At 45.9% G+C, this 25,251-nt stretch overlaps 1 protein-coding gene and 1 pseudogene across 1 annotated transcript in view; both read left to right on the top strand.

Moving 5' to 3' along the window:
• The window catches only part of TMEM132E (transmembrane protein 132E), a 1,094,917-nt gene that overhangs the window by 231,936 nt on the left and 837,730 nt on the right, over positions 1-25,251 (top strand). The gene's annotated exons all lie outside the window — the stretch shown is intronic.
• Positions 6,897-7,014, top strand: LOC144825724 (U2 spliceosomal RNA; annotated as a pseudogene).

Below are 25,251 nucleotides of genomic sequence, written 5' to 3'. Positions count from 1 at the left end.
TAGACTCTATTGCCATGAGACAGTTAGGGCAGGACTGAGAAGTAGTCGTTACCTGTTGCCAGGAACCAGTAAATGATTTCAAAGGTAGGGAACCAAATCTAAACTGTACAGAAAGTTAGGGCAGGACTGAGAAGTAGTCGTTACCTGTTGCCAGGAACCAGTAAATGAATTCAAAGGTAGGGAACCAAATCTAAACTGTACAGAAAGTTTCCTATCCTGGGGTATAGTAATTATTTCAAAGTAGTGTTTGTATAAACCAGTCAGTTTAAAAATCATAAAATTCATGGTTAGGCGTCCCCATTAGGACCTGGTAAGAGATTCCCATGTTACCCAGGCAATAATGATGGATGCTTTGGGGCTCAGAGGCTCTCTAGACCAATTGCACTAAACAGAGCTTTCAGATTGTAGATCCAGCCAATCTTCCTAGAGCCATCGATTGCAATGACTTCACTAAGGGCAGCAGCATACAAGGACATCTCTGGGGTGGACCTTATATGCAGCCAAAACAGTAAGGGGTGTAAGTTAGCCTTCTCGGTGAAAGTGGCTCTACCCAGATCCAACCTTAGCGGATGTAGCGGCGTGCTCCGGGGTAAGAGACCAGGGACCTAAGGAACTTGTTCTCGGAATTTCAGAGAGAGTCCATCTTCTCAAAGCCCCACAGTTCGGCTTAGTAGAGTGCTGAACCTACTTCCTTGGCCCCCTAGATCTGGAGAGGAGCAGCCACCGGTCTGCTAAACAAAGTTGTGTGTTCTTTTAGCAAGGCCCCTGCCATTTGTATGTGCTTAAGGGTCTGTTTGGCTACGTGGGGCTTCCATGAGGTGTCTTCTGAGATGGTGATACCCAGGTAGTCAAATGTGCTCACCATCTCCAAGTGGACCCCACCTAATGATATTTTGCCTCTAAATGACTTATGGGGCTTAAGCTGTACAAGCGTTGCCTTAGAGGTATTGACCTCTAGTCCCCAAGAGTCGCAGAATGTTTTAAAGCAATCTAAAAGTAGTTGGAGCCCACCTGTTGTTTTAGAGACTAACATAGTATCAGCTGCAAACAATAGTGTTACAACTTTATCTCTCCCCAGAATTGGAGCATCCGCTGGAACCTCTGAGAGATGCTGGACCACACCATTAATAAAGAGACAGAAAGGTGTAGGTGCCATGACACCGCCCTGGCATACCTCCTTTCTATTGGGTCAGTGAGCTGGCCTTGGCACCCCCTGCGAACCCTACCAAAGTTTGCCTCATGAAGGCGAATAATGAGTGAAAGAATCTTCCGAGGGAGACCCATATCATTTAGTACTTGCCAGAGTTTATTCCTAGGAACGAGATCAAAAGTGGTCTGTAGGTCGATGAAGGCTACAGAGAGACTTCCGTGACCGATGACCACAGTCTTCCAGGTGAGAAGAAAAAATCTAAATACCTGGTCGATGGTGCTCGTTTTTTGTCTAAATCCAGCTTGGTAAGTGAACAAGATGTTATAGTCGTTCATGAAGGATCAAAACTAGACACTTCTCTCTTGGCAAAAGTAAGACGTGAAGAAAAAGAAGAAGCTGGAGGACTGGAGAAGCAGCTGAAGTACCACAGAGAGCTTCCTGCCTCAGTGATGATCTCCCATGATCCTTAACCTGAATCTGTAAAGGGAGGCATTGGGGATTCACCGGCAGAATTTTGGAAACCCCTACCTCATCAACCTCAAAAAACTTTGAACTAGATGAGTAGCTATACACATCTGGGATGCAGTGCTTCTGCTGGCTTGATATGGTACCACAAGATTCACTGTTAAATATCGATCTGCAAAAACTGTAAGATATCGACTTGCACAGTATCGTTGAGGGAGGTACATGGTGGAGTCAGAAGGGTGAATGTACACTGACCTATATATGCCTACCGAAATCTTTTGCAAGTCAATTTCTTGCAGTCTGAATTGTTACAGAACTATATTTTTGTATTTGTTATGTTGACATACACCTTAAGATCAGAACTCAATAATGTGCTGCCCTCCCGATCAATCAATCATGATTTATAAAGCGTGGCTAATCACACAAATGGGATATCCTGGTGCTTGCAGGTCCTGGAGGCTTATTCGAACAGCCAGGTCTTGAGGGCCATTTGGAATTCGGAAAGTGATGTGATAGTCCGGAGCTGCGTGGGGAGGCTGTTCCAGGTCTTTGCTGCAATGTGGGAGAAGGAGCGTCCTCCACTTCCGCTTCAGTAGATGCGTGGAGTATGGACAAGTGAAAGGGAGGCGGGTGTAGTCTTCTTGATGGTTGATGGAAATTCAGGCAGTGCTTAGTGGACAGTTGGTGGAAATTCAGGCGGTGGATAATGAAGGCAGATCCTTTGTTGTGTAAAGCCTGGTGTGCGTGGGTCATCAACTTGAATTCTCATCTCTTCTCTATGGGGAGAAAGTTGAGTTTCCTGAGGTGGGGTGTGATGTGGGTTTTCTGGGGAAGGCCGAGTATGAGTCTGACTGCGGCGTTCTGTATGTTCTGAAGTCTCTGAAGGAGGTGTGGCGCGATTCCTACATAGAGGGCATTGCCTTAGTACAGTCGGCTGGTGATGAGGGCTTTTGTCACGGTGCATCTCGGGTATAGAGGTAGCCTCTAAAGATGGGTGAGAAACCAGGCGGAAGAGACAGCTTGATTTCATTGTGAGCTTGTCAATAATGATTCTGAGATTTCTGGCATGATTGGAGTGAGTGGCTGCGGGTCCTAGGTCTGATGGCCACCATGTGTTGCTGCTGTTGCCAAAGATCAGTATTTCTGTCTTGTCTGTGTTCAGCTGCAGGCTGATGTTCTTCATGCAGTCAGTGACGTTTGTAATGCATCTGTGGAAGGTGGTTTTGGTAGGGTCGTTGATGAGTGAGAGGATGAGTTGGGTGTCATCTGCATAGGAAATTATGTTGAGACTGTGGGTTCTGACGATGTTGGTCAGTGGGGTCATATATGCGTTGAGGAGCGTTGGGCTGAGGGATGAGCCCTGAGGGACATGCAGGTGACCTCCTTGGGTTCAAAGGTAAAAGGTGAGAGGTGGATCCTTTGGGTTCTTCCGATGAGTAAGGAGGTGATCCATCTGATTGTGTGTCCTATGATGCTGTTGTGGCGGAGTCTTTCGATCAGTGTGTAGTGGGATACGGTGTTGAAGGCTGCCAAGAGGTCAAGGAGTATCACAAATGCTGTTTCTTTTTGGTCAAGTAGGGTTCGTATGTCATCTGTGGCTGCAATCTGGGCAGTTTCGGTGCTGTGATTGCTGCGGAAGCTGGATTGAGAAGCATTGAGTAGCTGGTTCTGCTCCAGGTGTGTCATGAGTTAATTGTTGATGATCTTTTCCAGTACCTTCACTGGGAATGGGAGTAGGAAGATTGGCCGGTACCTTTTGAGCTTGCTGGGGTCGGCAAAGGGTTTTATAAATAGTGGTCGGATTTTGGCATGTTTCAAGGCATCAGAAAATGTTGCGGTGGTGATAGAGAGGTGGAGTAGGGGGGTGAATTCCTGGCTGATCCTTTGGATTCCGAGGTTAAAGATGTGGTGTGGGCAAGGGTCTGTGGGACCTCCTGAGTGGATGGATTTCATGGTGGAGGTAGTGTCCTGGGTAGCGAGGATATTCCAGGTGGTCAGTGTATGATTTGTGTCGCTTACGGTGGTGGCGTGTCTGTCGATGAAGTCCAAAGGCATGGGTTGGGGTTCGAAATTTCTGTATATAGTTGCGATCTTGTTGTGGAAGAAGAGGGCGAGGGTGACGCACAGCTACTGTGAGAGTGTGATGTTGTTTTCACTGGCAGCCGGGTTGGAGAATTCCTTAACGATGTTGAAAAGTTCCTTGGTGATGTTGGTGCTGGTTTTGATGCATGTAGCAATGGCTGTCTTCTTTGTTGCCTTCAGCAAGTTGTGGTACAAGTTGAGGAAGGTCTTGGAGACCGCCCTGTCCTATGTGTCATTGCTGGTGCACCATCTCTTCTCCAACTGTTTGCTGTCTCGTTTTTCTGTAGTTCTTGGGTGTACCAGCTGGCCTTTTTGGAGGATTTTCTCTGAATGTTGCTCCAATGTGTGGCAGTTTGTGGTCTACCAGCTCTTGCTCCTCTGCACTGTGACATTGCATGGGAAATCAAAATAACATTGATGGGGCTATCTGGTTGCCACTCCAAACTTCCTTCACAACTTCCTTCCATTTCATAACCACTGAATTGGAGTTGTATGCAAACCCTGGTACCAGAAGTAGGGGGCTGCACAAGCAGACAACACCACATTAACTACTTTCCCCTTGTATTAGACTCAGGATATATTTCATCTGTCCTTGGCTCTTGCTAATGTTTGTGAAATTGATCCAAAATAAAAATCACTTGTATTCCTATTTGTACTACTCACAGGTAGTGTGGCGACCTCACTCCAGGGCATTATGGACACTCACCCCAGTGCTGAACTTTTCAGCCAGAAATAATTGATTTTAGGTGTGTTGTTATCTAATTAGTTCAATCGAAACAAAACAACCACTACACCCAGAATGCATTAGGTTATCCCACAATAGTGTGGGACTGGAAGCAGTGTCTGTAATGACAAGTAGGGATGTCACCCCAACTACAATCAATTTTTAGATATTGGTTGTCGAATTAGAGTGTCGATTGATTCAGTCAATTTCTCTTGACTGACTGGCTTTCTTGTTTTTCTCGTTTGCTTGCTTCTTATTTAATTGTTGTCCTTCTTCTACTAGTGTTTGTCGCTCTCCTGCCATAGTGTCTTTACCATCCTATTGGGTGCATAACTTGTATCCTTCCAGTGCTTATATTCAAGGAGCTGCTTTTTTCTTTTTCTTTCAGAATTCCATGTGAATGCATGTGTTTTCTTGCACTCCCTTCCATGTGCTACTTCTTTCAGCTGCCTCCTCGGTTTTGCTTTTACCCTCTTTGCTTCCTCTCCCCTCCCCGTCCCACTACGAATTTTAGTTAAATGTAAATTTGTTCCCTAGCGCCACCCTACGTCCTCTATTGCTCCCTGATTGGCATCTTCCCTCCTTGCCTCAAAGTGATATTTTTTACCCACCCACTTCCATCCCCCTTCCCAAACCATACTTCTGCCAACCTCCCCTTTTCCTTGCCCTGCTGTTAACTTTATTTTATTTTTTTACTTTATCAGCAGAAAGGGCAGTTACAATTTTCAAACAGGCTGCCCCTTTCTTTATAATGCGGCTTCAAGCATTTTATGAAGTTTTATTGTGTGGTGACTGCAGCAGCTATTTTGGCTTTTGTTTGTGCTGATGCTGTTGAGCATCTACAATAAGCATTGGCAAAGCAAAAAGCCCACACTTTCAGACTAAGCCAACATTCACTACCAACTGTGTTGACACTTTTCCTTTGGAGACACAAATGACAACTCTGTACCTCATCAATCGAGCTATTGCTACTTTCGATATGAAATAAGGCTCAGACTCTTAAATAAAACCTTCCCGTGGACCTCGTAGATTGCCTGCATTATTAACCAGCTCTGACGTGGTTCAAAAGATTTTAATTTATTTAGGCATCTACAGGATTTGACTGGTCTTGAGGTGAAAAACTGGTAGTTGATCTATGATAGGTTTTACTTGAGCCACTGCACCCCTCCTTACTTAATCTATCACAGATTATGCTAACTGCAGAAGACTTAAAGTGAGGCGCACTCAATACTGACCCACTAGAGAGAGAGCAGTGGCAGCCTAGATCTTTCATCGTAAGGTAACCCGTTCACTTCTAAATATTGTAGGATTTCTGTCCTTCACACTCTTCAATATGCCCCGTCCCTGCTCTGTAGCAGTGTGGTGCGTGCTTTGCAACATGAAAAAGCTGTAGTTAATGCAGAAACTAATACAAATGTGCACTCATAAACATGCCCTACATCTTTAAAATTGGCTCTAGGTGTAAATAATGCTTCTTTATTCCCATTATAAATTTTCCACGTCATCTTGTCTGCTCCATCCATTATCGTCTTAATTGTTCCTCTCCTCCAGGCTTTTTTTTCAACTGTTGTTCCCCTTTGTCCTCATGTCCATCTGTTTTCCACTCTATTTTCTCTCCTCACTTGTCTTCCTTTCCATTTGTCATTTCCATTATCCTGCTTCCCTCCATTGTTGACCCCTCATTATTGATTCAACTCTCCATTCCTCCTTTCCATCAGTTACTCTTTTTCTGAACCTTTCTCCTCTTCCATCGTTTGCCTCAACTGGTGTTGCTTTACTCTGTGTTGCTCCCCACACTGTTGCTCTACTCTTTATTGCTCTTTGTCTTGTTTCTCTCCTATTGTTGACCCCACCTCTTGTTCTTTTCTTCCACTACTGCCATTTAGTCTCTGTCGTTGCCACTCCACAATCATCGTTGCTCCACCATCGTTACCTCTCCTCTGTTGGTTCTCTCTCTCCTCTTTCATTGACCAACCCTTAGTTCTTCCCTTACGTCAATGGTAAGTCAACTACGGTCTCAAGCGGCAGCTTTACTGATAGAATTGCCCAATATTGAGATAGCAATTGCATTGGGTAACTACATGAAAGCAATTAAAAGCTCTCCTAGGGAGGCTTAGCTAGCCTTTTTAAGAGTTGTATAATCTGTTTTGATTTTTATATCAGGTTTTATGGATTTTAGATACATGAATTGATTGTGTTTTAGAGTACGTATTAAGTTAGATATAAATTCTATAAGGAGTAGATCGCTTTATCTGATAATTGGTATTTATTTCTCTGTCGATAGTGTATTAAGTTCCTTCGTGTGTCGAGAATGTATAATCTGTGCAGTTTTAATAATTTATTTATTTATTTTATTTTATTTTATTTTATTTATTTATTTATTTTTAATAATTGCACTGGGCTTTGCTATTGTTTAAAGACCATGGTCTAAATAAACTTTGTTTTGACTTGTAAGTCAATGATACAGTGCCTGTAATCACTTCTCGGCCTTGTGGCTTAGATCAAGTGTAATATCTTTTCTTATCCGTTTAAAGATACGGTGCCTGCCACCGACTGCTTTTTTTTCTTTACATGAAGCTTCATTCTACCCTTGCCACATTTTGTAAGTGTGCTGCATCATCAAATTGCTTTTCATCACCTTGGCACTAAAAGCAGAGAGTAAAACACTTCCTTAAATGAGTGGATGGACTCTAAATCACCGCTGACCTTCATCTGCGCTGAAGGCAAGGAGACCTCTTGCAAGCCGGGTACCTCTGCTGGCGGAGATGTGAAAATAGACAATGGACTCTAAATACCTAATTATTGTGTTGATATGCGGCCCTCAATGCCATTACGCATCCTGCAGAAGGCGGCAGAGGTAATATATGCTCTTAATAAAACCAAAGGGAGCGTGGTGAACATGACTTGGAGGAATGAGGCAAGCCCTTGGCTTGGAGTCTCCATTGCCATGTATGGGGTGCGCGTCCTCGAGGCTAGGCGCGCTCCGGGCTGAGAGAAGGAGTTGGGCAAATGAATCTTCCCATTCACAAGCAGGTCTCCCTGGGTGGGAAGGACGTCAGGGGTCAGCAGGCACTGCAGATATTGGTTTCTCCGCGTCTCTGCAGCGGCTGAGGTAGTTTTTCCAATTCAGCAGTAATGGGCTCAGCCTGAAGCCGTGCTCGCGCGTCCTCTCGCCCGCTTAGCGGTGACGAGTGCCGCAGGAGAAAGTGATTTACCTGAAATCATATATTGCGTGAGTGGAGGAGTGCGGGCTGCGAACGCAACCACTTACTCCTGCCTGAACACATCTTTACTTGAGGTCTCTGAGCATGAATGACATTTATTAGGAAATCCTCAGAGAATTTGATTTAGCGCAATTCAAAAAAACATAGTAATCCATCCAGCCCAACATTCCGTCCAGGAAGTACTCGATTTTGAACGGAAGTGGTTCATTTTTATAAAGTTTTCTCTATGATTATTGTAATCCATCCACCAGCTACCCATCCATCGGGAAACCTCTGGGATTGAGGCCTCAGCATTTACCTTCATTGGTGTGGTGCAAGCCTACTACTTCGAAGCACAGAAATGTAACTGCACCAACAAAAAGGAGACAAACGTGCTTAATTTGTGCTGGTGCTTGCTGATGGCTGGCCCCGGCACTCATATTTATCATCATCAAACTGTGACCGAGCACAACAGAGGGAGAAAGGGATAAAAAGGAGAAATAAGATACGAAAAAGTGACGAAGTGAAGAACATGCTAGAGTGAGATAAACAGATAAACATTGTATAATGATGGCGGAGAGAGCCATGAGGTGGAATCAAGTGTAGGCAGTATTAGCATTCAGCACTACCACCTTTCGTCTATGCTGGCTGTGGGCGCTTAAGAAAAACTTTGAGGCCCAGCACTTAATAATTATTTTGCAAATGAGATCCAATAAGTGCGATGGTGAATATAACTGGTTCAACTACTGGAACTAAGTGCTACTAAACCGCATGGACGGCAATGCTGAAGTGTGAGGGATGGATAGTTACATAGTTCCCATCCCTCGTGAGCCTCAGCACTTTATCACATCAAATGGGCATCCTTCCCTTTCTAAATAACCCACATCACATGCGGAGTAATACTGTGCAAGGCAAACTTGGAATACTGTTAGACATACCCCAAGCCAATGCAGTCATCAGATACACATACCAACATTTAGGAGGAGTCGACTTGCCTTCATTGACTCATAAAAGCACATAGCTTCTCACAGTGCTAACAGTTCACCTGGAGTATTGCACTGACATCCAGCTGGGTCTCCTGATGGAGCGACAAGTCCGATTCTAAGGCGAATAAAGCCATGCATTAATTGTGTACACATGGGCAACCAGCTGTAAACGCCCTGTATTGTTTATTGATGAGAAAAAAAAGAGATAAAATCACAATATTTTGCGCAGTATAGAAAGCATGGTGTAATCATGCAATGGGAAGATATTCCGTGTCTTGCAAATGTGCTATCCAACAAAACGTCTACGGATTGGCCCCACTATCGATTGCCTTCAACATGGCTAAGTACAAAAAAACAGCAAATAGGGCCCTACACTTCGAGGGACAAACTTACTAGCATATAACTCCATCACACTCTAAACTTGAGGCAGCGTTCCACAAGCTTAGTCGAGGTCTGAAAAACTCTCTCCCTTGACTGTGGTTTAAGCTGAAAACCAGATTTGCCAACCATGCACCTCTCAAATGTGTATCTGGTAATTCCAAGGTTCCCTTCCTGGAACCACAAATAGCTAAGACCTAAGGTATCATGTTGATCTTTGGGGCGTGTTCACCAAAATTAAGGGGACAGAGTTTTATTCTAAATGCTCTGGGGGTGGTCTCACACTGAAACAATGCCGGCTTTGATTTTATAGGGAAAGGTGATTAGAATGGGGCATCTGTCCTTGATAATTAATGGAGGTTCCCTTTGCAAGGTTTGATGCAGTCTCAGAGCTCAGACTTGTGAAAGTTTTAACACTCAAAGCAATGAATCTTTTTATTTCACTCTTGTAATGATGGCGTTGTTCGGTGCATTCTGGTCGCTGGTGATGTATTTCTTATCTGGTGCTGGCTGTGCTGATTCTTCTACATTTCCTGCTAGTGCTGGGAATGTCAGTCTGCGCGTAAAGTGCTGGAAAAGTCACTGAAGGAGTGAGACTCCAAAGTGACCCCTGAAAGCACCATCCAGTAAGTCACAGCAGCAGCAGCTGTATAGTCTGACAGCACAGCTCTTGCCAACCAAATCAGGTTGCCCTACGTTTAAACCCAATCTAAAAGTGAAAATACTTTGCAAGAAAACAATAAAAACTGCAATCAATTCCACTCTGAAGCACTGCTAAGAGAAGATCGAAAATCTTCTGTAATGTGTCCATAAATATGTCCCCGCTACAATTACTAATTATAATAGCGGTGAGAATGGAAGCCTCCTCCTTCCTGTGACCCTGCTACCATGTTCACTCTTCAGTCTTTGCGGCTTGTTCTCTCTTCGCTTGTCACCGCGTGAGCGCGCTTTAACCTGATGTTTGCTCCCATGGGAAACCCACCTGCCCCTTCCCAAGCCCACACCGACATTCATCTTGGGAATCATGGCTGCAAATACTACAATGGCACGTGGTGTGACAGTCTCGTCTGCCACCCCACTCCCCAAGTCGGTCAGACCCCTCCATGGGAGTCAGACCTGGAACACTTTACGGAAGAAAATTGATCTGCTCTCTGTGGAATCTGCTATTTTTCATTGTCGCTGAGATATGTTCTACTATTTTCTCTGAAATCTGTGTTTTTTTGTCTCTGGAATGCTTTCTGCGCTCTCTTTCTCGCTCACTTGCTCTCTCTTTCTTGAATCGGTTTTCTTCCTTCTCTGGCATCTGGTTTCCTCCTTCTCTGTCATGGTTTCCTCCCTCTCTCAAATCTGTTTTCTTCCCGGTCAGGGATGTCCTTTTCTTTCTCTATGGGATTTATAATTCTCCTTCTCTATGCAATCTGTTCTCCTTCCGCTCCCTTCTGCCTCCTCTCTGCAGTCTGTTCTTGTTCATCGCTTGGAATATGTTCAGCTCCGCTTATGGACTCAGTTCTACTCCCTCTATGGAACTGGTTCTCTTTCTCCCTGCAGTCTTTTCTTTTCTCTGTTTTTGGAATCTGTTCTCTACATTTTCTATTATTTGATCTCATTCTTGGCTTGGGTTGGTAATGCTATCTGATTTTCTTCTCTTCGCCTACCATTCTTAGAACAGGTCAGCTCTGTCTCTGTTATCTAGCATTCTCACTCTTATTTAGTTACTTGTCTTCCTTGGGGCCTGCTGATGTGCCAGCATCTTTGTCAATAGCAAACACAAGCAGCCTCACCACTGACACTCTTGGGTGGTTTATACAACTTCAGAAATCTGGGAAAGAGCTAGAGACCATGACGGCAGAGGTCTCTGGCGGTCATGAGGCCCGTCAGCAGGTGTCTTGCACAGATTAGGTACACAATCTCCACCAGGAACATCTCAGGGTCGCAGGATAGTTTCAAGATGGCCCCTTTGTAGAGGCACAACCCTCAAACTATGTAATCCACTGTAGGTACCAGAAGGTGGAGATTTTAAGCCAAAGTGATCACTGGCCTGTAAGGCTCCCCCCTCTATAATGTGATGTGGTCCCATTCATAATTTGGGGGCATTATGCGATGGCACCAGAAATCTCTCCGTTTACATATTTTCCAACCCAAAGTAGCTGCTGAGATCTTGCTGAGTGTGGCCTTTCCCAGGCATATCCTGCCATCACAATAGGCTATTTTTGGTGCAGCCCACGCCCAGGGAATGAGGGTTGTGCCCTTGAGAGTTTATGGACTGTAGGAAAGGTTGAGTGGCAGAGAGTGAATGGCAGGTGAAGGTGGGAGGTTGTCTAGCTGTGGGAAGTGGGAGAGTCAATCCAGTACAGAAAGGAATCCACCACATTCCCTGAGAGGACGAGGAGACACACATGCCCAGAACAGAGAAGGTCTACTGGGTATCCCAAAATAGATTTACAGCATAAATATGATTGTCCATGTGAAATTATTACTTGAAAGACACAAAAAACTTTAATAACGTGTCTGAACCAGATTGCTGAGCTGGGGGAGAGAGGAAGCGGTTGCGATGTCTGCTGTCAGGGAGCTCCTGTGATGCCCAAATGTATGGCTCCTGTGAAAGTGTTTTCTGAATTTGAAGTGTCTCTCCATCTGGAGACCTAGGTAGATGCCCTTGCACTTCTCCAGGTGAGGTGTTACCACTGCAAGAAGGAATGTAGTATGAGCCAAAGACGACATAGTCATAGTCATAGTCTCTTGTATAGCGCACAGATCACCAAAGGTCTCAAGGCGCTTGATTGATCCCCTCCTCGTCACGCTTAGCCGTCATACATGGTGGAATATGTATCTGAGGACTCTTAACATAGCTTAGGGCCTCACAGTATCTCAAGGTTACAATGTTCCGGAAGTAGAACTCAGTAACAGCTCTTGTTGGACTGACACGCGGGCTTGTAGGTGGTAGAAGCCTTGCATGTATTAGCAGATGTGCACACAGTCACCAGGGGCCTCAGGTTGAGTGACACCTGAGTGCCGCAGCGCGCGCAGGCTGGCAGGCATGACATACCTGGCAGGATGATGAGCAGCCCACATAGGTTTGCATCTGCCACTAACACGGATTATGCCAGTTCTGTCGCTTCTGAGAAAGCTTCAAGCATTGTCATGAGAGGGTCTCACTACAAACCTGCACATGCACATCTTGTTTTTTTTTTTTTTTTTTTTACATAATGAAAACACATCTGTTCATATTGATACAGCTGGAAACATCTGCACAATTGTGCCACTCACTTGGCACTCTCCTCGCTTCAATTTCAAATCCTTTTGGGCCTTAGCCATCAAACCCTGCACCCTATCTTGCAGACCCGGATCTATGCAGCGGTGTCATGGCCGGAGTGTTGTATACTGCAGGGGGCAAGCAACATTGAATAGAGCTTTGGTAGCATGCCATCTGCAGTCTTGAATGTACACTTATGCCCAGGGCTGGCTTTTGGCATGTGCGCAGTGGCGGTTCGCTTGGAGTGGGGGTGGTCGGGGGGAAGGGTAGAGGGGATTAAACAAAAAACAAACAAATAAACTACCTTCTCTACCGCACGCCTCTCCCACCGCTGCACGCCTCTCCTCCCCTGCTGGAAGCACCGGAAGCACTCAGGCTTCCGGGCTCTCCCAGCAAATCACGACACTGCAGGAGCAGCGTCGTGATTGGCCTGATTGTCCTGTTTGGATGCTTAGGCAGTGCCTGGGGAGGCTGGGCATGTTCTCCATGGGGCTGTGCAACACAACCCAATGGAGAACATGGCCAGTGCGCATGACGGTTTGGCCAGCCCTAGAGGGGTCAGGGAGCCAGCTCTGTCTGACTCCTGAAAGAAAAAGAAAATGATAATAACGTCATGTTATTATCATTTTCTTTTTTTCACTGCTGCAATAGCAGTGGGGAGACGCTCCTCCAGCCGCCACGGCGTGTGCGAGCTGTGCCCAGGCCCGGGGTGCCAAGATTTAGAGGGGTGTAGACAGCTGACCTTGCGAGTTGTCCTAAATAATGTTTTCATTGGTTCATTACATGCAGGCTGGCTTTACAATCTGTTCTCTAGTTTCCATAGTCTCCCTCCGATTGAATTTCTTCTATATTGCCTTGCTTCGCCCTCTCACCCTGACCCCTCCCATGAACTATCACCTTCAGTTTAGCTACGGAATATCTGATTTTGGTGCAGGGTGCAAATGGGTGTTCCCTCCTTAGTCACTGCGCTGATGTTTGCAGCTAGGACGTGACCTGTTAGCACGAACGGGACCCCCCGCTAGGATCACCAATGGAAGGAGTGGAGGAAGACTGTTAGTAGGGGTACCAAATTTAGGCCCAGATTCTCAAAAGTTATTTGTTTCGTTAGCATTACTTTTTTAACGCTAACCCGACACTAAACCCGTTTTGGAATTCACAAACCAACACAAATAAATATTTGCGTTGATTTGTATGGTAAAGTAACTGCTTTGAAACCAAGGAGAGGGGCTCGTAAAGTCCGAAAGGGACAGAGCAACAGTAACAATGTTGTTAAAAAGATGTTACCCTTTGGACTCTAAAACAATTTTGGAAATCAAATCCACACACACCACATTCATACAATTGGAACAACTCCAAAGGCGGTTACTACCGACATTACAAAAATGTATTTATTACAAGACAGACAATGGTTAAAAAATCTTTTTCAATAACAAGTCATTGCATTTCAATATTAAAAATAAACACCAGAAATTATCACAGCATAAGAACTGAACAGTTAAAATTCATAACATCACATAGCAGCAGTTTGGCGACAGTAAAAAAATATACAACACACGGAAGGAGAAACTAAATGAGGCAGCAACAGTCCGCCCTTGCTGTGTTAATCTGAGAAACACTGTGGCAGTACATGGAACAGTGAAAATCGGTCTCTGTGCTACTAGTCCCGTTTCAGATTTAACAATGGAGATTGCGTCGACGCGTTTCGGTGGAGCTATATGATTACTTCTACCATCTTCAGGACAAGAATAAAGAATTCCTTCCACCTTTGCTTCCTCTATAAATATCTTAATAGGGTTTATCTTTTGTGTCCCTTACGGTGCTTCTTATAAGCTGTCTTCGATTTGATGCCTACTCGGTTCACAGCCTTATAACATATTTGGCAACTCCCAGACAAAAAGTGTGACTTCAAGTAAGATTACCCTCTTGTTGATCTTAGTCACGAACACTTACAAATTCAGTGGGCGATCTACCTCACAACTAGTGGATTATTTCACCAATTCGAGGGACTTTTCCAAAAGAACCTCCCCTTTATATAACCGGCCTCTTTGGGGGGTCTGAATGTGCCCAATTCCAGTGCAAACAAAAGGGCTCTATTGCTCCTATTTGCGGTTCAGCAGGATCGCGTTCGGCGTTTTACTTTCCGACCGCCGCCATAGAAAACATGGCGGCGGTCGGAAAGTTCAAGAAGCAGCACTCGCTTTTTTACGGGCTCCATGGAATGGTTGAAAAAAAGAAGTTCATTGGAAGGGCACTAGGTCACCTGCCAGGAATTCATGAATGTCGTGATTTTATGGAACTGGAGGCCCGTGATTCCACTCGATGCGGGTGTATTCTTAAAAGATGATATGATGGAAGCATGCTTGTAAATGGTCTGCCCTCTGGCAACTGCTCGGGGTAGAATTCCCACCCATCCCTTTTTCCCACCATGCCACTTCAGGTTAGACTCAGCCTTAGGCAGATCAGTCCTGGTCCTGCTCCAGTAGGAACAGTCCAGCCCGAGCTGCCTCGCCAAGTCCTCCCTGAACCAGAGCACAGGCAACCCAAGGCCGGGTTTTTGGCTGATCGGGGCTCTTCGGCCAGGTGTAGCTTGGTTCCAGGGGGACAGTGAGTGTGGGACCCATGGCAGAGCATACTCTTAGCCAGCTAGGATGTTACATCAAACACACAAAGATGATGCAAATTATACAGTGTTGACTGTGTGTGAGAGAGGAACTAAACTCACCGCATGAAATAACCTGTTTAAACTGTTTAAAATATGTTTTGGCAATGCCAATATGTGTGCGTTTAATGGACCAATGCATGGAAAGACAGGCTTGGTCAAGTATATAACCTGATGTACAGCAGTAAGAGCTTGGAGGAATAAAAAAAGAACAGGATATAGACATAAAAGGTACAGAAAGTGACTCAAAACAAGACAAAAATAGTGTGTGCATTTGTGCATACCTTTATTTACATGTGTTAGCACTTTTAAGCCAGGCCTATTGGATTTGTCAGTGCTTGTTTACTTTTCTGATTTCTCATATTTCTAGGGGCAAAGTCCATGCCGAGAAGTGGGTCCTGTGTTTGCAGTCCCCACAAGCCTCATGATGTACCTCCATGATGGGTCTCAGCTAGGCCAAAACTGTCCTGGGGTTGATTGTGCTCCCCAAGGCATTCAGTTTAACAGTTCGGGCTGGGCAATTGTTGCAGGAACATGGCTGCACTGCATATTGTTGGTCTTTGTCTGTAGTGACCAAGTGAGCAAGCAAAAAGATGGACTGGACTGCAGACTAGGGAAATTACGAGCACATGAGACTACCTAAACTATCCCACTCATCACTGGTTTGCTTTTCCCATGGGTTGCAACTGTAGTCAATGCTCTGTGTCATTTCTACTTTTGTGCCAGCTGTTGTCAGGGCCATGGTCTGTGCTTTTGTTTGTACTGTCTTAGGAGCAGCTGTCTTTTCACTGTTATCTGCGCCTTCTTGGCTACGACTGTTGCTGTTGTTGTCCTTTCTAGGCAATTGTCAACTATTGTCACTGCTGTAGTCCCTTTCGGGGTAAAAGCTTTGGTAATTACCGTGGCTTCTGAAATTGTCTATACTGTCACTGCTGCTGTTGTCTCTGCTGTGTTGGCAGTTATGATCTCTATTGTGATCCCACTTCTTCCATCTGTGGTTGAAAGTGTTGTCACTGCGTTGCTTTCTCTTCTGCTTGTGGTTGCTACTGTGGTGGTGGAGTATGTGGTTGTGGCTACTGTTTACCTTGCTAAGTTGCAGCTCTGGCTGCAGCTGTTGTCCCTGCTGTGGTGTTCTATGGTGACAACTGTTGTTATTGTAGCTTGGGATCCAACGACAGGAAGCCGGCGCTTGCACTGGATTCAAGCAGTGGCCCAGTGGCAGGGGGCAGGAAGGCACTGGTGTACTGGATAACAGCAGCACAGTGGCGGATGACAAGAAGCCCTGGGGTATGCTAAAACACAAAAGTGGTTCAATGGCCCAATGATGGAAGCCACTGGGCATGCTGAAAAACGGTGGCATCCCAGCAGGAGAAATGTCAGACATATATTGTCCTTGGCATTAGCTGAGCTCCTGCAGTGCAGCGGTTTGCAGGAGCGTGCTTGTGTGCTCATGCCCGGCGGCATGGCCTATTGTGATGACAAGTAAGTTGTGTCTTCCCATTGACAATATGGCAGCTGTGCATGGCCATCGTTGGCAAGGCACCAGCCTGTTGTCAATTACAATGTGGCCGTATATTTGAGGAGCTTTGGCTATGGCAAGACGCGCAACTAGCCAAGTACAGAGTGGCATGTTAGAATGCATGTTCCCGTGCGAGAGCTCCAGCTAGGCAGTGTGCCTGGTGTCCTTATCGTACGGCAGCAGCAGGGCGTTGAGAGGCGACTGAAGGAAGAAGAGCCCAGAAGCCACATCAGGGGAGCGGGCAAGTCTGTCAATGGTATGCATTGATGTGAGTTTGCTTCTCTGTCTGCAGTCTGACAAAAGGACCACTTGAGGTCCCATCACAACACCCAATCCAAACACAACTCATTAACCAACCAATGCCAAACCCTGAGACCTTTATGGAAGCTTAGAGCTGAAGGGGGTGACCCAAAGCCCCCTCTCTCTGACCTTCTCCCTATAGTACTTTCTTAAGGTATTGATACCATTAGGTTGCTATGCCAGGCTGTCTGCAAACGGTCCTAAAAATGGGTCTGTGTGTTTCTCCAAAGAGCACTCTGTATTGTACATTAATATCACTGACCATCCCTAACTCCAGCTGAACTATTTCAGAAGCCCAAAGCCTCATTAAAGGCAACAAAATGAACCTGCAAAACACTGAGGCACAGAGTGCCCATGGAGGTTGCCCTGAGGTTATTGCTTTGATGGTACCCATCTGTGAGGCGCATTCAGCTGCAGCCTCTCTATATGCCTTCCCGTACTTATGCATTTAAACTGCGATTTCAGTGTGAGATGGCAAAGTAGAAAACATTCATTTTAAATTTGATTTAGGCTCATGGATCCCACACTTGCCAGCTGTCAGTCCTCGAGCAGGGTGCTGTTTTTTTTTAACTGCATTAGGGAGGGAGGCGCTCTTGGCTGGGCTCTGATGTGCTGTGACAGTCTGATGGGACAAGAGTGGAAACAAAGCCATAAATGCGTCTCTCCTGCTCCCACCAAGGGTTTAGCTTCCATTTGAAACCTATTGTGGACTTTCTGTTGTTGGGAAAATCACCACCTGAAAGGAAATTCCTGTTCTTATATTTGTATTGTGTTTCTTCACTGCCCAGGACTTGCAATTTTTGGGATAAACCACAACATTTGAAAATATATCTTCATAAGGGGCGTTCTTGTTTTTCTTTGACGCTGTGCTGTCGTTTTTCATGATGGGCAGATCTGCTCAACTTTAGAAATGAACAAGCATTGGCAGAGCCAATAGGTGTTGCCTATAGGAAAATATTGGCTTTGCCAATGTTTTTATTCATGCTGTGCAGCATTCTGGGTGCATCTTGGACGCCGTGCAGCATGACTATAAAAAATAAAGCTGTGATGAAGTGGTCGTTGAGTTTTTTTAGGTGTGCGCTTGCATTCAACACACATGCACATGCCTACAATAGGACATAGGCTTTTTTATATTTACAGATTCATGATGGATAGGTACATTTGAAAAATGAAGTTTAAAATACATCTTAAAAAATAAACATATGGCTTGGTTGCCGGAGAGGGTGGGGTGAAGCAACATGGACAGCAAGGGGAAAAGCAAAAAGATGGGACTGAAAAAAGCAAAATGAGGAAGAGAACATGAGTGAAAATGAGCAACATAGTGTGTGGGAGGCGAGAGAGGTACACAGGCAAGAGAGAGTAATCTGAGAGGGGGTTGGAAGAGAGAAGCGCAGGGGCAAGAGAGAGAAAAAGAAAAAAGTAGTTCCCTAAAAATGAGCAGAGAAATCATAGACGCCAGCCAGTCAAAGTTATGGTAAAGAGGCTATGCTCCAGAGGAGGGACAAACACAAGAGGGACAGGCTAAAATTAGGAAAGTGGGAAAGCCATTGGATAAAAAGCAAGCAAATAAGAGTGACAGTAAAGACAGCCAATGTAAAGCAATTGGAAGGCTGCAAGCCCTATGTTTGTTCCTGGTAAGCCCATAATATATCTTTTGCAACCCGAAAGCTTGTGCAGTCTGATAGACTTAACCTCAAAACGTAAGCACCTTGTTTCTCCAGATACCCATCAGTTGCCCGCAGCACCAGTAAAGGTTTCAACCCAAGTGAGCCCACGATGCTCTGTCAAGCTGTTGTCTCAGAGGTAAACCTCTATTCCAGAGAAAACAAGCATTTAAAATGCAATGGTTTCGCCTTTGGAAAAGTTAGACCTATTGGCATTGTAAATGACAAAATTTTTATTTATGTGTTGGTTTTGGAAACAGATAAATAAATGGCATTGCCATTTACATTGCCATTAGCTTAATCTCTTGCAAATGTGAGACCTATTGTACCCTACGGACACGCTCAGCAGACAGCAATTACTACCACACACACACATTCAGAGCCACACACACACACCCAGAGCCAGCCACACACACACACACCCAGAGCCAGCCACACACACACACCCAGAGCCAGCCACACACACTCATGAAAGAAATCACAGTTAACTGTTGGAGCTCCTTGGCATATAGGGAATCCTTCGCTTTAACTCCCACTACTGGAGCGGAATCATTCTCCCAAGGCAGTTTGTTTTTCCCTTTACCTGCGCTTAACACCCTCCTGGCACCAACGGTGGGATCAGCCAGAAGCAGTAGGTCATTGTAGGATCCATGACGCCTGAGGGCACAGTCACCGCTGGGAGTGTGCGCACTCTGAGTCCTACATCCTGACAGAAGCCAGTCTGAGTCCTCTCCTGGAAGAATGTGAGCATCTCTTCCATGAGCAGAGGGGTGGCATAGTCTACTAGACCTTGTGCATCAAGTTTGGGAAGGGTTTTTCTGGCTAGCCTTGCCTGGACTGCATGCATCACTCCATCCCCCTCCTCATTAAGTTCCACAATATCCACGGCCTTGCAGAGGCTGGCTTTATCTGAACCCATGGACGAGGCCAGCACAGCAAATGCCTCCAGCGCTGCATGGCGTACCTTTAGTTTAATATCCACAAGACAGGGGGCTATGTCCCGGGAGAGTTGAGGCAGGTTGAAATCTTCACTTGGGTAGGTGAGCAGAGCACGCACACACACTCAGATGCGTACACATATATAGGCACAGACACATAGGGACGCACACATCCCCAGACTCAGATGCTTTCACATACACAGGCAAACACACACACACATACACACACACAAAGATGCTTTCAAATACACAGGCAAACACACACAGATGTGCACACACGCCCAGGCACGCACACAACCCCTTAGTACACACTTTGCACCACAGCTGGGATTCAAACTTATTTTGCAGCACATCGGGATGTACACGGCCCTTGGGATACAGAAACAGTGTCCATCAGGAAACAAGACAGACTAGCCTCCCATGCCATTAGTTCACAGAGATAGAGCAGGCAGGCACATATCTGAGCAGTTAGGCAGGTCTCCTAGGAGTCCCGATATAGAACAGGCAAACACACCTCCCAGCCGGTCGCATAGGTAGAACAGAGAGGCACTCGTTTCAACAAATCACGGAGATACAGCAGGCAGTTAATCCTCACAGCAGTACATGTAAGTAGAGCAAGCAGCTTCGTGCCCATCATTTTACAGATATAGAACAGACAGGCACGCTCCTAGAAGGTCGCAGAAACAGGGCGGATATGCGCACACTCCCAGAAGTTCACAATGGCAGAGCAGGCAGAAACACACCCCAGCATTTCACAGCGGCAGAACAGACAGGCACACACTCCCACCAGCGCACATAAGTAGTGCTTGCAGGCACGCATCTTTAGAAGTGCACAGAGGTACGGCATGCAGGTGTACACCCCCAGCAGTGCACAGAGGTACAGGCGTACAGCATGCAGGCACACACCCCCAGCACTGCACAGAGGTACAGCATGCAGGTGTACACCCACAGCAGTGCACAAAAGTACAGCATGCAGACACAATCCCCCAGCAGTTCACAGCGGCAGAGCAGGCAGTCATACACATATCCTAACAGCGCACATAGGTAGTGCTCAGCTCAGGCTCACCCCCCTGAAATGCACAAACCCCCCCCCCCAAGAAGTGCACGCTGGCACCCCCGCAGCAGAGACGAGGCATGCATGCAGGCGCACACCCCCAGCAGTGCACAGAAGTAGAACATGCACGCAGGCTCACCCCCAGAAGTGCACGCTGGCACCTCCCAGCAGAGCGGAGATGAGGCATGCATGCAGGCTCACCCACCCCCAGAAGTGCATGCAGGCACCCCCCCCCCAGCAGTGCACTGAGGTACATCAGGTAGGTACCCCCCAGCAGAGCGGAGATAAGGCAAGCATGCAGGCGCACACCCCCATCGGCGCACAGAAGTAGAGAATGCATGCAGGCACTCTCCTCCTCCCCCCAGAAGTGCGCGCAGGCAACCCCAGCAGAGCGCAAACGAGGCACGTATGCATGCAGGCAGCACTCACCGCCGGCGGGTGCACTGGGCTCTCCGGAGCCGCCTTGGGGCAGGAGTGCTTCGGGCACCAGCTCTCCCTCGGAGTAGGAGCCCCAGCCGTGCCGTTGCCTAGCAGCGCCCTCCGGCCGCCATTGTCTCCCGCCGGGGCAGAGGACAAGGAGATGTAGAGTCTGTTTTACCCCGGAAGTGATGCACCGCTCGAGTTCCTTAGAATATTATTAGCACTTCGCTTAGACTTTTTAATGAAACAACTTATGAGGATGCAGGCGAAATTGTAGACATGCAAACTCCACTCGACAAGGCCGCCAGTTCAATAGATATCAATTTTCTCAGAAAGTTCTTCTTGGTCGTTTGGTTTTGACACCGGTTGTCCTGTCTTTGGGGGTCACACGCTCTTTTAACACAAGCTTGGGTTTTGATTGCTATGTGTAAAGTTTAATTCTCAACAAACGCTAACTGCAGACCGTGGAAAAAGGGGCAGGCAGCATATATAGATTTATATATAACTAGAGTTCCCTTTGCCGACGCAAGCTATCACTTCCGGTGGTCAACGTGGTGGTAATCTCTTCCGGTTAACGCTGTTTTCTAACCAATCGCGCGGTGAATGGGATGGCACAGTAAACAACAAGTGTCAGAGTACAACAAGCACCTACGGGCACACGGACAGCGGGAGGGGGGGAGGGAACGGACAGTGGGAGGGGGGTGGGAACAGGCACACGGACAGCGGGGGGGGGCAGGAACGGGCACACAGACAGCGGGAGGGGGGCGGGAACGGACAGCAGGACATCGCGCAACCCACCCCTGAAAAGCACACTTCCAAAATGGCGAAAATAAAGCTTGGAAAAAAAATAAAATAAACCACCGCCCACTGCCGCATGACGTAGGGAAGGGGGTGGGATGAGTAAAAATCGCGGGAACGCCCACGAATCTGCTCCGGCAATGACGGGCAGATCTGTCTTCCAATGGCTAGCCTCCATTTATGGAGCTAGCCAATGGAAGACAGAGGCGGGAGAAAGCTCCATACTTGTTTACAAAAGTTTTCGCCTGCGCGATACTGCTTGCGCAGTAAACGCCAGGCGAAACCTAAAAAGAGAGTGTCTAGAAGAAATTCAGAGTACAGTACCTCCAGAGGGCATATTTAGGAACTAAAGAGTGGACATTAGAGCATGAGAGAGAAATGCATTGGGTTCAAGGATTGCAGAGGGAGAGAATGACATGAGAGATGTTCAGGGTGTGCAAGGACTGCAGGAAACAGAAGTGAGATCCGAGATATGCAGGGAGTTCATGAGGTGTGCGGGGCAGGGTGGAATATGGAGGAATGCAGGGAGGTCAGGGACTGCACATGGAGAGAACGACATATGAGAGATAGTCAGGGCATGCAAGGACTGCAGGAGATAGGATTGAGATCTGAGGTATGCAGGGAGATTCACGCAGTAAAAGGGGAAGCATGGAATATGGAGCAATGCAGGGAGTTCAGGGACTGCAGGGGAGAGAAGGGCATGTGAGAGATGTTCAGGGCATGCAGGAACTGCAGGAGACAGGAGTGAGATGTGAGGTATGCAGGGAGATCATGCAGTGTGCGGGGCAGGATGGAATATGGAGGAATGCAGGGAGTTTGGTTATTGCAGGGGAGATTGTAGTGATCTGCTCAGAATTAAAAGCTGGGACCACGAGGCACTACAGGGGGTGACAGCGCTTCGGGTCTGTACGCAATTTAGAGACTAATTTGACAGAGTAATCCTGTGCAGCTGACGGCCCTGAAACCACAACAAAGGAGTGCATTTAGATGCACAAATATTTCTTGCTGTCAGCTTTAATACAACATTCGAAAATTACGAGGGAAAAATATGGCGGCCAATTCATTTTATGCTTTTAATTTAAATGTAATGAACTACACCCAGTGAGGAAATGCTGGCAAACTCAAAATTTATGTACTAAAGAAAATAATTTAAAAATGCAGATTTTCCCCGTAGACCTGCTCTGTAACAGTTAGGATCTCAAAATGTGTCGAGGCGATGAAACGCACGCAAAGCACCGGCTTTTATTACCCTTTCTTTCTTTCAATAGCAGAGGCAGTAAAAATGCAAAATAATAGTAAAATTGTCAATGAGAGAAAATAGTGCGCGGAATTACATTCAAATCAAGCAATCTGGGCATTCTTAAGTATGTTTCTGATTTTCATCACTGTACATTTGTCAAATCGCATTTTCTTTTTCAAAAATAGAAATGTAAGTTAGCTGCCTCGCAGGAAATGCCGAATACCTGTGGAGCGGACTCTGATAGCGGTGAAAACGAGGACCAGGAGGGTGGACTACCAGAAAATCAAGGTGTAAATATCATGCTGCGAAATAAATATTCTAGCCAGTATTGCCAAATTGTCATGAATGTGAGTATACACAGAGGATGATATTTATATAAATATCCAATATCGAACCCACAGTGACCCAGTGGAAGACAACTCGCCGAAACGCGTCAGTCCGGGATTGTAAAGAGAAGGACTGTAGGATGCCAATTGTTTAAGCCAGAATAAATATATATTTTTAAAAAATGACCTGAAAGTCGGAGTAACAGCTGGCGTTTGTTGGACGGGTGCCGCCGTTGGATCGGGTGCTCAGGAGGAGGAACACCAAACATATATATATATATATATATATATATATATATATATATATATATATATATATATTTTGTGCTTTTTGTTTCGAGGTATGTAGAGGTGGAGTTAAGGATAGTAAATAGAATGTGACCTGAAAGTGAAAGGTCCTCTGCAGGGAAGGCGATAAGAGCCTAAAACATAGAGCACCTACCTACCATCCGAACTATAACTTGAACAAGTATTGGCAGCTACGGGACCCGTTTGCTGCACTACCAGAAGTGTCCTTACTTCTGTTAAAGCAATTATTGCCCACCTATGATGGCTAGCTACCAAATACATAGAAGCACATCAAGATGAAATGAAAGGAGTCAAAGAAAGCCTTCTGGTTGATCCTGTGATTCCTTAATCAATTGTTTCTTCATCAAGTAGAGATAGATACAGACAACATGTTTCGCACCGTTACAGGCTTCCTCAGGTAAAGTCATGTGTCTAGCCAGACTCAGAATTTAAAATAGATGCATCATAATGAGTGGTACACCATTATTCCCTGAGGGCTTTTGTAGCCGTATAGAGTCAAAATTCTGTCAGTTACTGGTCAATAAACGGTTGCAGTTCTATGCCACTGTTGTGGGAAAAGACATCATCCATGTGGCACCATGTTCGGCTAACAATAATCCCACTGCCAGTGTTTGGCATTCATACACTGTGACTGGGGTCCATCAGAACTGTCTATGAAAATGGTCGGATTAAAGCCTGGGACACACAGGACACATTGGATGGAACCTCACCTGAAAAACAAAACTTCCTGTGCGGGAACACAATGTGAACCTGAAACCTATAGCACTTCACTGGTAGCATAACTGATTACGAGAGTGGTTGTATTAAAGCCTAAGACACACAGAACACAAATGAAGGGGGAACGTTCAATATCTCATAGAAATAGAACACCACCGAAATCCTGTGTATGCAAAGCCGTGACCGCGTAAAACAGTTAGAACTTTACTTAAAACAGAACTTCTTGGCAGAGTTGTCATCAGAGATTGAAACCCCCAACTAAAAACAGAGATCAATTTGCATGGAGCGTTATCAGGGTAGGAAATGGACGCGTTTACCGTAAAACACAACCACCTGTATAGTAAAAACTGTCATAATGGAAATAGATAGGACCGCCTGCAACAGTGATGGTCTGAGAACCTAAAACAGATGGAACCTCACTTGAAAGCAGAACTTGATGTGCATGCAAAAACATCAAGACCCTGAAACATCTACCATGGGCATCTCACCACTCTTTTCTGTTCCTTCAGCAGTGGGGCCTGGAGAAGAATGGTGCTCTCTATAGCCTTCTTGGTGGGACGTGATGGGAACATCGCAACACTAGTACCAGGATTACACAGACAAAGAAGAGGCGTGGCATACACTACACCGATAGTGAACCAGAAGAATGTGTCCCATGCCTCCCACACTAGAAACACACCACACATGGCACATGGACAGCACTGACATCAAATGAGAGGAAAAACATGTCTCACTCTGGGACTAGAGATATTGACGCATATACACGTTCTGTTAAAGGTGCCAAGATCTTCCGCCTTACAGAGCGCCTTGAACATGGATACATCACAAACAACAGCTTGTATACTGAGACACCCAATAGGGGGGAAGGCCTTTGGATTACCAAAGTGGTGCTATTAAAACTGTTGTAATGTACATAGTGCACAGATAAAGAGATAAGAGAAAATTTGAATTTATTGCCAGGACTGCCAGCTTAGCAACTGAGGTACCAGGTTTGAGTCCCTCCATCATCTCAACATCCTGTGATTCTGGGCAAATCACTTAATCTCACGCCTTAAAAACAAACTAA

Source organism: Lissotriton helveticus, chromosome 3_1, assembly GCF_964261635.1.
Source record: "Lissotriton helveticus chromosome 3_1, aLisHel1.1, whole genome shotgun sequence".
Taxonomy (NCBI): domain Eukaryota; kingdom Metazoa; phylum Chordata; class Amphibia; order Caudata; family Salamandridae; genus Lissotriton; species Lissotriton helveticus.
The sequence above is the reverse complement of the archived record's forward strand: the minus strand, read 5'-3'. Positions and strand labels throughout refer to the sequence as shown.